Here is a 14648-nt window from a genome sequence, read left to right on the forward strand (position 1 = left end):
TCTTTAGACAATACTGAATTCTTCCTCACCTAGAGAAACACACTCTTCCTGGAATAGTACATAGGTAGGCCTCATTGAGCCTTATTTGAGAACAATGAATAAAGTGTTAAAATCTTCTGCTACTCTGGAGAAGGCAAAATTGTTATGGGGGTGTCAGAAGATCACAGACTTTACTTAGAACATTTTCCCATGTTTTTCTTAACAAAGAGGGACAAGACCCAAGTAGGTCCAATTGGGCCTTTTCTGGATAGATATAGATGGATGTCTGGAAAAATCTCTTTTCTCATTGGGATTGCTGTGCTAGGAAATTGTAAAGCTGATATCCGTTAGTGCCATTTGTCCACTTTTGTGGAAGGAGACTGTCAACAGAATTCATTCATTCATTGATTCATTCATTCATCTGACAATATTATTGGATAGCTTCTACATGTTAGGCACTGTTCTAGATATTAGTGATTCAACTGTGGAAGAAATAAAGCCCTTGTGCTCAAAGAGTTTACTTCTAGTTGAGCAAACAGACCACAAAAAAATATAAAAAATATATTTTTGGCCAGGCGCGATGGCTCAAGCCTGTAATCCCAGCACTTTGGGAGGCCGAGACGGGTGGATCACGAGGTCAGGAGATCGAGACCATCCTGGTCTACACGGTGAAACCCCGTCTCTACTAAAAAAGAAAATACAAAAAACTAGCCGGGCGAGATGGTGGGCGCCTGTAGTCCCAGCTACTCGGGAGGCTGAGGCAGGAGAATGGCGTGAATCCGGGAGGCGGAGCTTGTAGTGAGCCGAGATGGCACCACTGCACTCCAGCCTGGGCGACAGAGCGAGACTCCATCTCAAAAAATATATATATATATATTTTTTTTATATGATATGTCACATGGTGATATGTATTATGGAGAAAAATTAGGCAGAGCAGGGGAACTGGGAGCTCCTAGGCAAGAATAAACGTTGCTATTTTAAAGAGAAACGTCAAAGAAGATCAGACTGAGAAGGTGAAGTATTATTTAACACTGTTTAACAAATTACCCTACATTTAACTGCTTAAAAGAACAGATATTTATCAACTTACAGTTTCTGTAGTCCAGGAGTTGGGCATAGCTTAGCTAGATTTTCTACTTTAGGATCTCTCACAAGTCTTTAATCAAGGTGCCGACTGGGCTGTGTTCTTATCTGAAGGCTCAATGAGGGAAGGATCAGCTCCCAAACTCACGTGGTTGTTCACAGAATTTCAGTTCTTCTAGGTCTGTTGGAATGAAGATCTCAGTTCCTCGCTAGACACCCTCATTTCTTTGCCATGTAGGTGTCTCCAAAATACCGACTTGCTTCCCCAAAGACAGTAAGGGAGGCAATCTGCTGCCAAGACAGAAATTACTGCCTCATGTAGCCTAATCACGGAAGTGACATCCATCACCTGTGATAGGTCCTGCCCACACTCAATGGGAGGAGATTACACAGGGGTGGTAATACCAGAAGGAGGATCACTGTGGGCCATCTTAGAAGCTTCCTGTCATAGAGATGAAGGAGTAAGCCATAGTGGATTTCAGAGGGGTGAGTGAAACAGGCAGAAAGTTCAAGCGCAGAGGCCCAGGGCTGGGAGCTTATCTGGTGCTCAAGGAACAGCAAGGAGGCTGGTGTGGCTGAAATGGAATGAGGGGATGGATGGTAGTAAACATGAGAACAAAGAGGTAGATGATGGAGGGCCAGGTTATGTGGAATCTTTTTGACTTTTACTTTAGCTGAGATGGAAATTTACTGGAGGGCTTTAAGTAGAGGAATAACATAGTATGACTTATGTTTCTACAGCTCATGTGGGCTTCTGGTTGAGAATAGAGTATCAGGTAGGAGTTGGTGATGGAGAAAATAGAGAGTCCAGTTAGGAAGTTACTGAAATAATCCAGGGGAGAGATTATGGGACCTCAACATCTCTCATGGGACCTCATGGGAAATGATGATAAATTGTCAGATTCTGGGTATATTTGGAATGTAAAGAGGACAAGATTTAACAGGGTTTTTCTGATTGGGTGTAAGGTACAAGAGAATCTGTATCTATATTTTTATATCTATATCTCAAGGATGGTTCCAAGGGTTCTGACTTGAGCAACTTGGAGAGGGAAGACAGAGGAAGAAGCAGGTTTAGGGGATTAAGGAACAGGTCAGAAATTTGGTCTTGGAATACAAAACTTGTTATGCTTCTTAGATAGGGGTTGGAATTTTTTTTTTTTTTTTCCTGTAAAGGGCCAGATAGCAAATATTTTGGGCTTTGCATGCCATACAGTCTCTGTCACAACTCAACCCTGCCACTGCTGCATGAAAACTCCCATAGAAAACTTGTGTTCCAATAAAACTGTATTTACAAAAACAGGTGGGAAACTGTGTTTAACCATAATTTGAAAACCTCCTTTCTTAAACATGCCGTTGGAGAAGAAGCAGCAGGTTATATATGGTGTCCTGGAGTTCAGAGAAGGCATCCGGGCTGGGAACACATTTTGGAGATTTGTGTAGATAGGCCGAAGGAAAAATGAGAAGTGGAAAGGCAGAGAACCAGCTTCATGGTTTGAGCTCCTGAGTCCAGATCCATCAGAAACTCAGATACATCAGTAAATCACGTAGATTCTAGCTGGGCAGCTACATGTCCAGCCATAACTCTATTTCCATAGGAGAAAGGAAGATGGACTTCGCATTTTCTACTAGATTACAAGGCTCTAAAAGGCAGACAGTTGGTCAAAGCAGAAGGAGAGAAAGAGAGAACAGCTTGTTGATGTTGGTGTTGGCATGACTAATGGGTGCCCTCAATCATGATAGGCCCCAGATCATCACATGAGACCTGATCATTCAGAGGAAGGGGAACTATATGGCAGAGTGGGTACCACATGCTAGACACTATGCCAGGAGCTTCCAGCTCTTTCATTTCATCTGCATCTCCAACCACCTGGGATGTCATATGTCCCAGGAAAGCAGATTACATGCCCATTTACTGATGAAGAAACCAAGGCACAGAAAACTGGTGAGCAACGTAGTCCCTATTTGAACTGAGGTCTCTGTGACTCCACATTATTTCAACTGTATCCCACCTGCCTTGGGACAGGGTCTATCTGCCTTCTGGTCCTTTTCATGTTCCCTGTGGAAGTGGGTTGAGCCCTCAGGTGTGTGCAGGGGTAAAAGCATCTATTCTAGATCCTTGCTACTCAATCTGTGGTCTGTGGACTAGCAGCATCAGCATCACATACAGCTTGTAAGCAATGCAGAAACTCCTAGCAATCCCATCGCTGGGTATATATACCCGAAGGAAAATAAATCATTCTACCGAAAAGGCACTCATATGTTCATTTCAGCACTGTTTACAGTAGCAAAGACAGGGAATCAACTCACTGCCCATCAATGGTGGATTGAAAAAGAAAATGTAGTACATATACACCAGAGAATACTATGCAGCCACAAAAAGAATAAAATAACATCCTCTGCAGCAATAAGGATGCAGCTGGGGGCCATTATCCTAAGTGAATTAATGCAGAAACAGAAAACCAAACACAGAGTGTTCTTACTTATAAGTGGAAGCTAAACATGGGGTACACATGGACATAAATATGGGAACAATAAGCACTGGTGACCCCAGAAGGGAGGAGAAGGAAGGGGGGCAGGGGTTGAAAAACAACCTCTTGGGTTCTGTGTTCACTATCTGGGCAATGGGATCATTATAAGCCTGAACATCAGCATCACACAATATACCCATGTGACAAAACTGCACATGTACACTCGAGCCTAAATTTGGAAAAAAAAAAAAGTTTTTAAAAATGCAGAATCTCAGGCCATGATCCAGACTTATTGACTCTTTCACAAGATTCCCTGAGTAAAACGCACAGTAAATTTGAAAGCTTCATGGTTCTCACACTTCAGCCAGCATTAGAATCACCTGGAGAATTTCTTGGCCCCTAGAGGCTCTGATTCAGTTCATATAAGAAGGACCTGGGATTCGCATTTCTGGCAAGGTCCCAGGCGATGCCAATGCTGCTGGTCCAGGGACCATGCTTTGAGAACCACTGGTCAACAGAGTGCCAGGTGCCAGGGATCTGGGCTGAGCAAGACAAAATCCCTGTCTCAAAGTTGCTCACAGCCTTGCGCCCTCCTCCCTGCCTCTAAAGGGAACACCACATCAGATCCAATGCTTCTTCCCTTTCCATAAGTCCCAGGAAAGTGGATTTTATATGCCGCCTCTTGTAACCACATCAGTGCTACCAATGCTTATGCCTACCCTGAAGCTCTCTTCGATTTCTGCAGGTAAATCCTACCTTTGTTCTTCCTAGCAGCGGCAGAGAGAGGGAACAGGTGGTCACCAGCTTCCTGCTAATAACCCTTCACATGTTTGCAGCCCATTATTAAGTCACCCTCACATTTTCCTTCTCGAAGATTACATAATTAGCTACCCTTTTCTGAATCATGGGGTGGAGAGGGTTTGGCTGACTGTAGCTACCAGCCTCAGACAGGAACATCTGTAATGGAAATTCTTGAACCAATGTGGAGGCTGGAGGTAGGATGGGGCAGGGGCTTCAGGGGGTTTCAAAGGCGAGACCATCAGACTCCTTCCCCTAAGCAAGATCCTTAGGAGTGATATCAGCAGACAGCATGCAAGATGAAGAGATGTTTGGTAGGAGGCAGGGACCGGCTGGAAGTCAAGCGTCACGGGTGAGTCAAACATCTTCAGGGCTTTATGGGCACCATAAGGCCCATCCTCCCGCTCTGTGCAATCTCCCATCCTGACCTGTTTGAGCCAATGGAACATCCCTTGGGATAGGGGGCCAGGGGTGTAGCCTGGCTGGTGGTGGGCATCGTCCTAGGTAGGAAGTGTGTGAACATCACCAAAATGATGTCCCAGCATGCTAAGGTCAAGTTCAAAATTTAGACCACCTGCATCATCATTTCTAGGGAAGCTCGTCAGGAAATGCAAATCCCCAAACCTCACTTCTAACTCTACTGCATCACAATCTCTGGGTGAGGAGTCTGAAAATAAGGGGTTTCAGGATACAGCACAGCTCCCAACTTTCTGTGCACAGTCAAGTTTGATGAATGGCTATCCTTCTATCTCATGTATTGTTCTGTTTTCTCAACCTTTTCTTTTTTTTTTTTTTTTTTACAGGGTCTCACTCTGTTACCCAAGCTGGAGTGCAGTGGCGCAATCTCGGCTCACTGCAGCCTCAATCTCCCAGGCTCAAGCAATCCTCCCACCTCAGCCTCCCAAGTTGCTGGGCAAACAGGTGCACACCACCACACCCAGCTAATTTTGTGTTTTTTGTAGAGACGGAATTTCATTATGTTGCTCAGGCCGGTCTCAAACTTCTGAGCTCAAGTGATCTATCTGCCTCAGCTTCCCAAAATGCTGGAATTACAGGTGTGAGCCACGAACAAAAAAAAGAAAATTGTTCAGAGTAAATAAAGCACCTAGTATAATGACTAGTAATAATAAAACCTGTCTGTGTGATGTGTTTATGTTAAAAATAAAAAAATAGTACTAGCTAGCATTTATTGAGTAAATAAATGGTGGCAGGTGCTGTGCTGAGGGATAAATCTAGATTGGCCCACTAAATCCTCACTTCCACTAAATGGTGGCTGTTAGTATCCTGTTCACTGAGGAGGAAGCTGAGCCACACAGAAAAGCATGTCCAAGGTCACACAGCTAGTAAGTGGCAGGCTGACTCCAAAGTCCAGGATTTTAACTTCCATGCTATCTCTTCTTTCTCCCTAACACTCGATCTTCTCTTCCAACTACAAAATAAAAAAAAAAAAAGAGGGGGCCAGGTATATCGGCTTATGCCTGTAATACCAACACTTTGGGAGAGTGAGGTAGGAGAATCGCTTGAGCCCAGGAGTTTGAGACCAGCCTGGGCAACATAGCAAGACCTCATCTCTGCAAAAAAAAATTAAAAAATTAGCCAGGCATGATGGCGTGTGCTTGTAGTCTGAGCTACTTGAGAGACTGATATGGGAGGATCACTTGAGCCCTGGAAATCAAGGCTATAGTGAGTTGTGGTTGTACCACTGTGCTCCAGCCTGGGTGACAGAGTGAGACCCTGTCTTGAAAAGAAAAGAAAATGAAAAGAAATAAAAATAAACTTATGCTTTTAAGTGGAAGAAACAGAGAACTACTACTCCTGAACTACATGTTAGTGTTTGAAGTATATTTTTCTCCTTTGCTTTATCTCTCACCAGCCTGGCAGGGGAGTATACCCATTCTGCAGATGAGGAAAACTGAGGCTCGCAGAGGTGAAGTGACTTACTTGAGGTCACACAGCTATCACGTAAGCAAGACTGGACTAGAAGTCAGATCTCTTTTTTGTTGTTGTTGTTGTTGTTGAGACAGCGTCTTGCTCTATCACCAGGCTAGAGTGCAGCGGCACAATCTTGGCTCACTGCAACCTCCGCCTCCCAGGTTCAAGTGATTCCCCTGCTTCAGCCTCCTGAGTAGCTAGGACTACAAGTGCACACCACCACACCGGGCTAATGTTTTGTATTTTGGTAGAGACGGGATTTTACCATGTTGGCCAGGATGGTCTCGATCTGCTAACCTCATGATCCGCTTACCTCGGCCTCCCAAAGTGCTGGGATTACAGGCATGAACCACCATGCCTGGCCCAAGTCAGATCTCTTGCTGTCAAACCACACAGCCGGTGGGGAGGATGAAGATGAAAGGAGTCTGACTTCCACATGGGGTTACTTGGTTATGTCCGCTCTTGGGATCATAGTTAACAAGAGGTTGCCATTCCTATTTCAGACTAAGCTATTTAATTAGCCTGGGGCCCTCTTACTTCCCTAGCATTCAAAAACACTGCCTGGGGTTACAGGTATAGCTAAAATAGGATCTGAATAGCATGTTTGAGAAGCTGTGTAATTAAAACTGACTTAGGAGACAAGTGCCATCAGCCTGTATGGCAGAAATAGAAAGTCACCTAACCAGAATCTGTGTTGTTCATATGGATGCCAGGGGCTGCTTTTGCAGTTCTGGTGCTTTTAAATTATAGTAGGTATTTTCAGGACTGTAGTTTGCTTTGGCACCTCTAACTACCTATCTAAGGATCCTGAAGAGAAGACCATTATTATGTGCATGTGTCTGCCATCCAGGACTGGGTGGGTGGGTGTTCAAGGGAAGAAGGTGAAAAGCCTGGTTCTTTTTAGAAGCTGGAAATAAAAATGAGCCCCTGGGTGCCTTCAGGAAGTGACTGAAGCCTCATTCCCTGTTCATCAGCTCTGAATGTCATTCTGTGTTAAGAGGGGCTGAATTCCAGAACCATCTAATCTGCCCATTGCACATCTCCGCCAGAGTGCTCCAATGTGACCTTATCGTGGCCATGTTTTTTGTTTTTTTGTTTTTTCTTTTTGTCTCCCAGCAGCTGTTCTTAGAGAACCAACTCCTTCCCTCTCTGCAGCCCTTGTGAGATCACAGCTCATGGGGCTCACATATCCCTCGTCACCTAGTCACTTAGTCCAGGCTGACTGAAGCAGAGTACAGGGTCCTCTGGACAACAGTAGGCATGAGAAGTATGGCCAGAAGTTTTCCATTAGATTTGGTATAAAAATCTCTTTTCTTGCCGGGCACAGTGGTTCTTGCCTGTAATCCCAGTGCTTCGGGAGGCTAAGGTGGAAGGATTGCTTGAGGCCAGGGGTTTGAGACCAGCCTGAGCAAGAAAGCGAGACTCCATGACTACAAAATAAAAATTTTAAATCAGCCAGGTGTGGTGGTATGCACCTATAATCCCAGCTACCTGGGAGGCTGAGGCGGGAGGATTGCCTGAGCCCAGGAGTTGGAGGCAGCAGTGAGCCATGATTGCATCACTGCACTCTAGCCTGGGCAACAGAATGAGACCCTGTCTCAAAAAAAAAAAAAAAAAAAAAAGTCTCTGGGAAGATCACCTGAGGTCAGGAGTTCGAGACCAGCCTGCCCAACATAGTGAAACCTCATCTGTACTGAAAATACAAAAATTAGCCAGGCATGGTGGTGCATGCCTATAATCCCAGTTACTTGGGGGGTGAAGGCAGGAGAATTGCTTGAACCTGGGAGGCTGAGGTTGCAGTGAGCTGAGATTGTGCCACTGCACTCTAGCCTGGGCAACAGAGCAAGATTCTGTCTCAAAACAACAACAAAAAACAAAAACGAACAAACAAAAAAACTACAGTCTTTTTTTTTTTGGAGCATAAACTGTAAGAATATAAACTTAAGATCACTAGTGGCCATTTTCCTGCCATGTAAAGCAAACCTACTGCAGGAAGAAAAAACCCCCTGATTTTCAGAGAGATGCTGTAAAGAGGTAGGACATATATTTAGAGAGAGAGTGAGCTCTTATGACTTCAGTTGCATCCCTATTTTCAGCCATGCCTGTCCCGACCTGCAGGACAGTCGAACGGACCCTGAAAGGGGGAGTGGGAATGGAGGAGACAAGAAAACACGAGAAATGGAGACAAGACAAATAGCCTGATCAAGTCTCGTTTAATGGTGGCAGTGCAATGCCTTATATAGGCTGGCAGGGGAAGAGGTTGGGCCAGGGCGGTAACGGGGGGCTGGGTTTTCTCAAATTACAATCGCGCATGCGCCATTGATTTTTTTTTCCCGCCGGGGCACGGAATTGCGCCTGCGCTGTAGGCTGCATATCTTCCTGGGTGCGAAAAAGGTTGGCGCGCGCGGGAAAAGTTGTTAATGAAGAACCCGGAAATACGCCATCTTGTCTCTGATGATACGGAGCTTAAGCAACAGAAGCGGCGGCAATTTCCAGGCCTCACGGCTCCGGACAGGTCCCCCTTTTAATTTATATATTATTGGTGGCTAGAAGATTGTCTCTCGGGAACTGCGCCTGTCTTAGGTTGGAGTAACACATCTCTTCACTGGTACCCGTCATGGGATTAGGCAGTAGCTATGACGGCCCTCCTGTCTTAGGTGAGAGATGACACTCTCTTACCCGTCATTGGCTGCCCAGTTCAGCGCACAGGGAAGGTGATTTACGGCAAAGCGTAAGTATGGACCACCGTGATCTTCTTGTTCAAGGCGATGATAATGGACCTGTATGGGTTTGGCTCGGATGGCCTCGATTTGTTGCTTAATGGATGTCATGAGCTTATTGAAGATCACAGGTCCCAAAGAGAGTAAGAGCAATAGGCAAAGCAGGGGGCCCAAGAGTGGCATAAGATAGGGAAGGAGTCCATGGAACCCAGTCCAAAACGGGTTATCAGCCATCTCTTTTCGTCGTCTTTCTAGGTCTTGTAGACGCTTGATCTTATCTCTGACGATTCCGGACTTGTTGGCATAGAAACAGCACTTTTCCTGTAGAGCTAAGCAGATACCTCCCTGTTCGGCAGTTAATAAATCTAGGCCTCTTCTATTTTGGAGCACTACTTCTGCCAGGGAATCTACTTGATCTTGTAGATCTTGTATAGTACTCGAGATGGCCTGCATATCTGAGATCAATTGGCAAGACAATTTGGTGTATTGAGTAACAGAGACCCCTAGGCTTGTAGCCCCAGTTGTTACGGCAGTAGTTATGCCTAATCCTACAAGTAAGGGGATAAATTGAATTGCCCTTTTGACTCTTCCTAAAAAGTGATCTATAACTGGAATAGGTACAGGTTCATCTCCAGGGATAATGTCTATATCTATAAGACACAGCGTCCTGTCCAGTTTACAGGCAAATAGGTATATGCTCTATTATTGCCACATATAAAAACTGAGCTGTTTGGGGCACACAGCGATTGGGAAATATTTGTTGTGATGGAACAATTATTGAATTCAATGATTCCTACATTGATGTCGTAGGTATTATTGAGAAAAGGGGAGTAGATGCAAGGGGAGTTAGAAAATTCTAGGGGCTGCACTTGAAGGGGAGGAATTATGGTGTAGGAAGTATTGGATGTATAGTTTAAGTCATTGCTGGGTATGGCAAGAGGAACGGGATCTCCTAATTGTAAACATAGCCAGCAATCATTAGCTAGACTAGAGTTGGAATTATTGAGCAGATTATGAGTAGCAGTGAGGAGGTCAAAAGTCTGGGCATCAATTTTTTCTTTCCCTCGGATTTTGGGCAGAGCCAAAGGGTGGTAGCGAATTTCTGGATGTAGAGATCTTTGCAATTCTTCAAGTTTTTTGTGCACCATAATTTCCCGGACCCTATCTTGTGGGCCCCCTCCGTCAGAGGTATGGAGAGGGGAATGAGTATTCCAGCAGACAGGCTGGCCTATTGTACCAACGCAGCCAGCCACTTCAAGGTTATGGTTATTTCCTAAAACTGTAGGGACATTACTGGCCCCTATAGTGGGGTTTCTAGTTGTAGCTAAGATAGCAGTATAGTATGTCTTATTGCCAGAGGTGCATTCTTGATAAATGGCGTAGCAGGAGCTGTGCGTAGTAGCCTTAAATGTGTCACGAGGGCAAGTTGTAACGCCCCCTCCGTCAGATATCCTAGGGGTTGACACACACCTCCATTTGAGGGAGTCACTAGGCAGGTATGCTGTGTGAGCGGAGCAGGACACAGTTGAGAGGTACTTATTTGGAGGGGAGGTCACATATCCCCCATAGCAATCACAGGGCTTACCTTGCCGTTGTTGTATATGCATAAGGGCCTCACGTGGATCACTGAAGCCGGCATGAACCTGGAATACTTGGCAAGTCAGCACTAAGGTCCAGAGGGGCCAGTAGTTGAAGTTCATCTCTGCAATAGAAGGAAAGATACTCTCAGGGAGAGAGTTACTCCCTGGATTGGCTATTGTTAGGTACCTGTCTCACCAGTCGCTCTGGCAGCCATCTGGCTGCATCATGGGTTTGGGAAAAAACACAAACTGAGCCTCTTCCCCAGATTAACACTGGGTCTGGACCATGCCATGTGTTGTCTAATGGGTCTTTCCACATAACCATGGCAAATTGTTTTTTTGATTCAGAATGCCAAAACCGATCGGCTGCTGATTTGTTCAGATCATCTAAATTTAAAAAATTCAAAATAAAAAGTGTGTGATTAAGTATGTTTCTAGGGGTGCCCTTAGTAGGGTACCATTCTCCCTTTTTTATTTTTTCAATGGTGGTCTTTAAGGATAGGTGAGCTCTTTCAACTACTCCTTGTCCCTGAGGGTTATAGGGAATTCCAGTAATGTGTTTTATTTGTAATTTAAGACAGAAGTCTTGGAAGGCTTTGGATGTATAGCCAGGACCATTGTCTGTTTTTAGTTGTTTAGGCTTTCCAATTATAGAAAAACAGTGTAGTAGATGAGCTATGACAGGTTTGGTAGCTTCACCTGTTTGTAGGGTGGCCAGTATAAATCCACTAAATATATCTATACATACATGGATATATTTTAAGTTACCGAATTCTGAATAATGAGTGACATCCATTTGCCAGATCATGTTGGGAACTAGTCCTCTTGGATTAATTCCTAAGTGAGGGACTGGTAGGTGTGTTACACAGGTCTGACATTGTTTGACTACTTGTCTTGCTTGTTCTCTAGTTATTTTAAACATTAATCTTAGAGTTCGAGCATTAAGATGATGTAAGGCATGAGTGGCTTGTGCTTGGGTTAGGTTTGTGTTTGTAGTTATGGCTATTGTTTTGGTTGCCATGTCAGCCATTTGGTTGCCCTGGGATAGGGGTCCTGGCAATCCAGAGTGAGCTCTAATATGTCCAAGAAAGAAGGGAGTTGATCTGTCATGTATTAATTGTTGGCATTGTAAAAATAACTTGGCTGTGTCTGACACATGTTTGATTTGTGCTACAGTCTCAAGTAAAGGTATTGAGTGAGCTAAGTATGCACTGTCGGTATAAATATTAAGAGCCTGATCAGGGAAGGCTGACAGAACCGCGATTAGGGCCTGCAATTCTACTACCTGAGCCGAGGTATGACTAGTTTTGAATTTAACAGTGGTGTCAGCAAAAGTGTATGCAGCAGTTCCTGTAGATGACCCATCAGTGAAAACTAGTAAGGCATTGTCTAAAGGTGTTTTACTGATGACATGAGGAAAGACAAAAGCATGTAGCTTACAAAATTGGATAAGCTTATTTGGCGGGTAATGGTTATCTAAGTTACCGGCATAAGAGGCGCAAGCAATTGGCCACGTTTCAGTATTTTGCATTAACCAATGGATTTGTGTCTTAGAATAAGGTTGTATGATTGTAGAGGGTTCAATTCCAAAATATTTTTTGCTATTGTCTCTCCCTAGAATAATTAAATCTGCTATGGCATCATAATAGGGGAGTAATACCTTTTTGGGTGATGAAGGCAAATGGACCCACATAATAGGGTTATTTTGCCAGAATAAACCAGTAGGTGTTAGTGTTGTGTTAAATATTAAAAAGGTTAATGGCTGTGAATAGTCTATGTTAGTAACAAATTGCTCAGCAATGGCCGCCTCTACTTTATTAAGTGATAAAAGAGCTTCTTTTGATAACGACCTAAGGGACTTAGGGTTGGGGTCACCTCTCAGGGTGTCGAATAAGGGTTTTAAGTCTCCCGTGGTGAGTTTTAAGTATGGCTGGAGCCAATTTATGTCTCCAAGGAGCTTTTGGAAATCATTGAGGGTTTGTAACTTATCTTTACGGATAACTGCCTTTTGATTAGTAATTTTAGGTCCATTTATTTGAAAACCTAAATATGTGTAAGGGTCTTGTAGTTGTATTTTTTCTGGAGCTATTTGTAACCCCGCTGTGGTTAGTTTTTGTTTGAGTTGAGCAAAACACTGCAAAACCTGTTCTCCTACTTGTCCTGCTATAAGAATGTCATCCATATAGTGTATAATATACATTTGTTTCCATGTCTCTCTAACTGAGTGTATGGCTGTAGCCACATATTTTTGACACAAGGTGGGACTGTTGGCCATACCTTGAGGTAACACTTTCCATTGGTATCGCTTCGTTGGTTCTCTAAAATTTATAGATGGTAAGCTAAAGGCAAATTGTTTTTGGTCGGTAGGATGAAGGGGAATTGTAAAAAAGCAATCCTTAAGGTCTATGATAATTTTAAAATATCCTTGAGGGATTGCTACCGGAGAGGGTAGTCCGGGCTGTAGAGCACCCATAAGTATCATGGTAGTATTTATTGCTCTTAGATCTTGTAGGAGCCTCCATTTTCCAGATTTCTTTTTTATGACAAATATGGGGGTGTTCCAAGGAGAGTTGCTTTCTGTAATGTGTCCTGCCTCTAATTGTTCCTGCACTAACTGTTGGGCAGCAGCAAGCTTCTCATTCGTTAGTGGCCATTGATCAACCCAAACGGGCTCATCTGACTTCCAAGTGATTGGATCAGCAAATTTTTGGGGTGCAGGCATGTCAACGGCCATGGTTAAAAATTTCCAAGCCCCCTTTTATTCAATTTTCCTATGGCTGGGATTGGCTGTAAAATGCCATCTTCTCTTTTTCCTAACCCTTTCCCAGGGTGGTAGCCCTGAGCCAACATTTGTGCAGTGACTATATCATTTGGACTACACATCGTGACCCTCATTTGGGAGAGAAGATCTCTACCCCAAAGGTTAACAGGCAAATCAGGGATAACAAATGGCTTAATGAGACCGGAATTACTTTCTTGATCTCTCCAGGTGAGATATTTGGAACTTTGTCTAGGGTTATTACTTTGCCCGATTCCTCGTAAATTTGTTAAGGTCTCTGAAGTGGGCCAACTGGCGGGCCAATCTTGTTGTTTAATAATTGTTACATCGGCCCCTGTGTCTATTAGTCCTGTAAATAATTTTCCATCTAGCCATAAGGTGAGAGAGGGTTTTTTTGATTAGTAATGGGCAGTACCCAGTATATGTCTGAGGATCCGAATCCTCCTTCTCCTCTTGAAGGCGATTGAACCTTGTTAGCTGTTTTTAGCAATGGCAACAGGAGCAACTGTGCTATTCTATTTCCTTGAGGAATGGTGATGATGTTGCTAATGGCCTTGGCCATAATTTTGATTTCCCCTGTGTAATCACTATCAATTATTCCTGGAAAGACCTGTAGGCCTTTTATAGTGGCACTGCCTCTTCCTAGGATTAATCCAAACATGTTTGAGGGTAGGGGTACATATACCCCAGTACCTAAGGCTTGGGGTCCCATTTCAGGGGTTAATACTGTGTGGGAGGTGGAACAGAGGTCCAATCCTGCACTTCCTGGGGTTGCTCTGCTAAGTTGTGAAATGGATTATTGTTGGTTGGTATAAAACTGACCGCCCCATAAGCTTGTTTCGGGGCCTGGGGCCGGCCCCTCAATCCGTTTCCCTGCTGAGGTGTTAGGGGATTTCCTTGATTGTCAGTTTTAGATTTACATTCGTTGGCCCAATGTTTTCCTCTTTTACACCTAGGGCAGAGGCCTGGAGCTTTTGCCTCTAAGGTCTTAGCTAGCTCTCCCTTACAATCCCTAGCAAAGTGTCCCATTTTTCCGCACTTGAAGCACCCTTTGCTATTCTTATTTCTACTAGCGAGAAAGTCTTTCAGTTTGTCCACTAAAGGCAGCAGCCATAGCCAAGCCCTGTTGATATGAGGGCCCTATGTCTGAACAGAGTCGGATGTAGCCTGTTAAGTCTGTTTTCTTTCTATAAGGTCTGATTGCTGCCTGACAAGCCGGGTTAGCGTTTTCGTAAGCTAGCTGTTTTACATAATCCACCCCTGCCTCGGCATCTCCAAATATTCTGCTGGCCGTGGTTAAAAGTCTATG

The sequence above is a fragment of the Piliocolobus tephrosceles genome, chromosome 17 (genome assembly GCF_002776525.5).
Source record: "Piliocolobus tephrosceles isolate RC106 chromosome 17, ASM277652v3, whole genome shotgun sequence".
Classification (NCBI taxonomy): Eukaryota; Metazoa; Chordata; class Mammalia; order Primates; family Cercopithecidae; genus Piliocolobus; species Piliocolobus tephrosceles.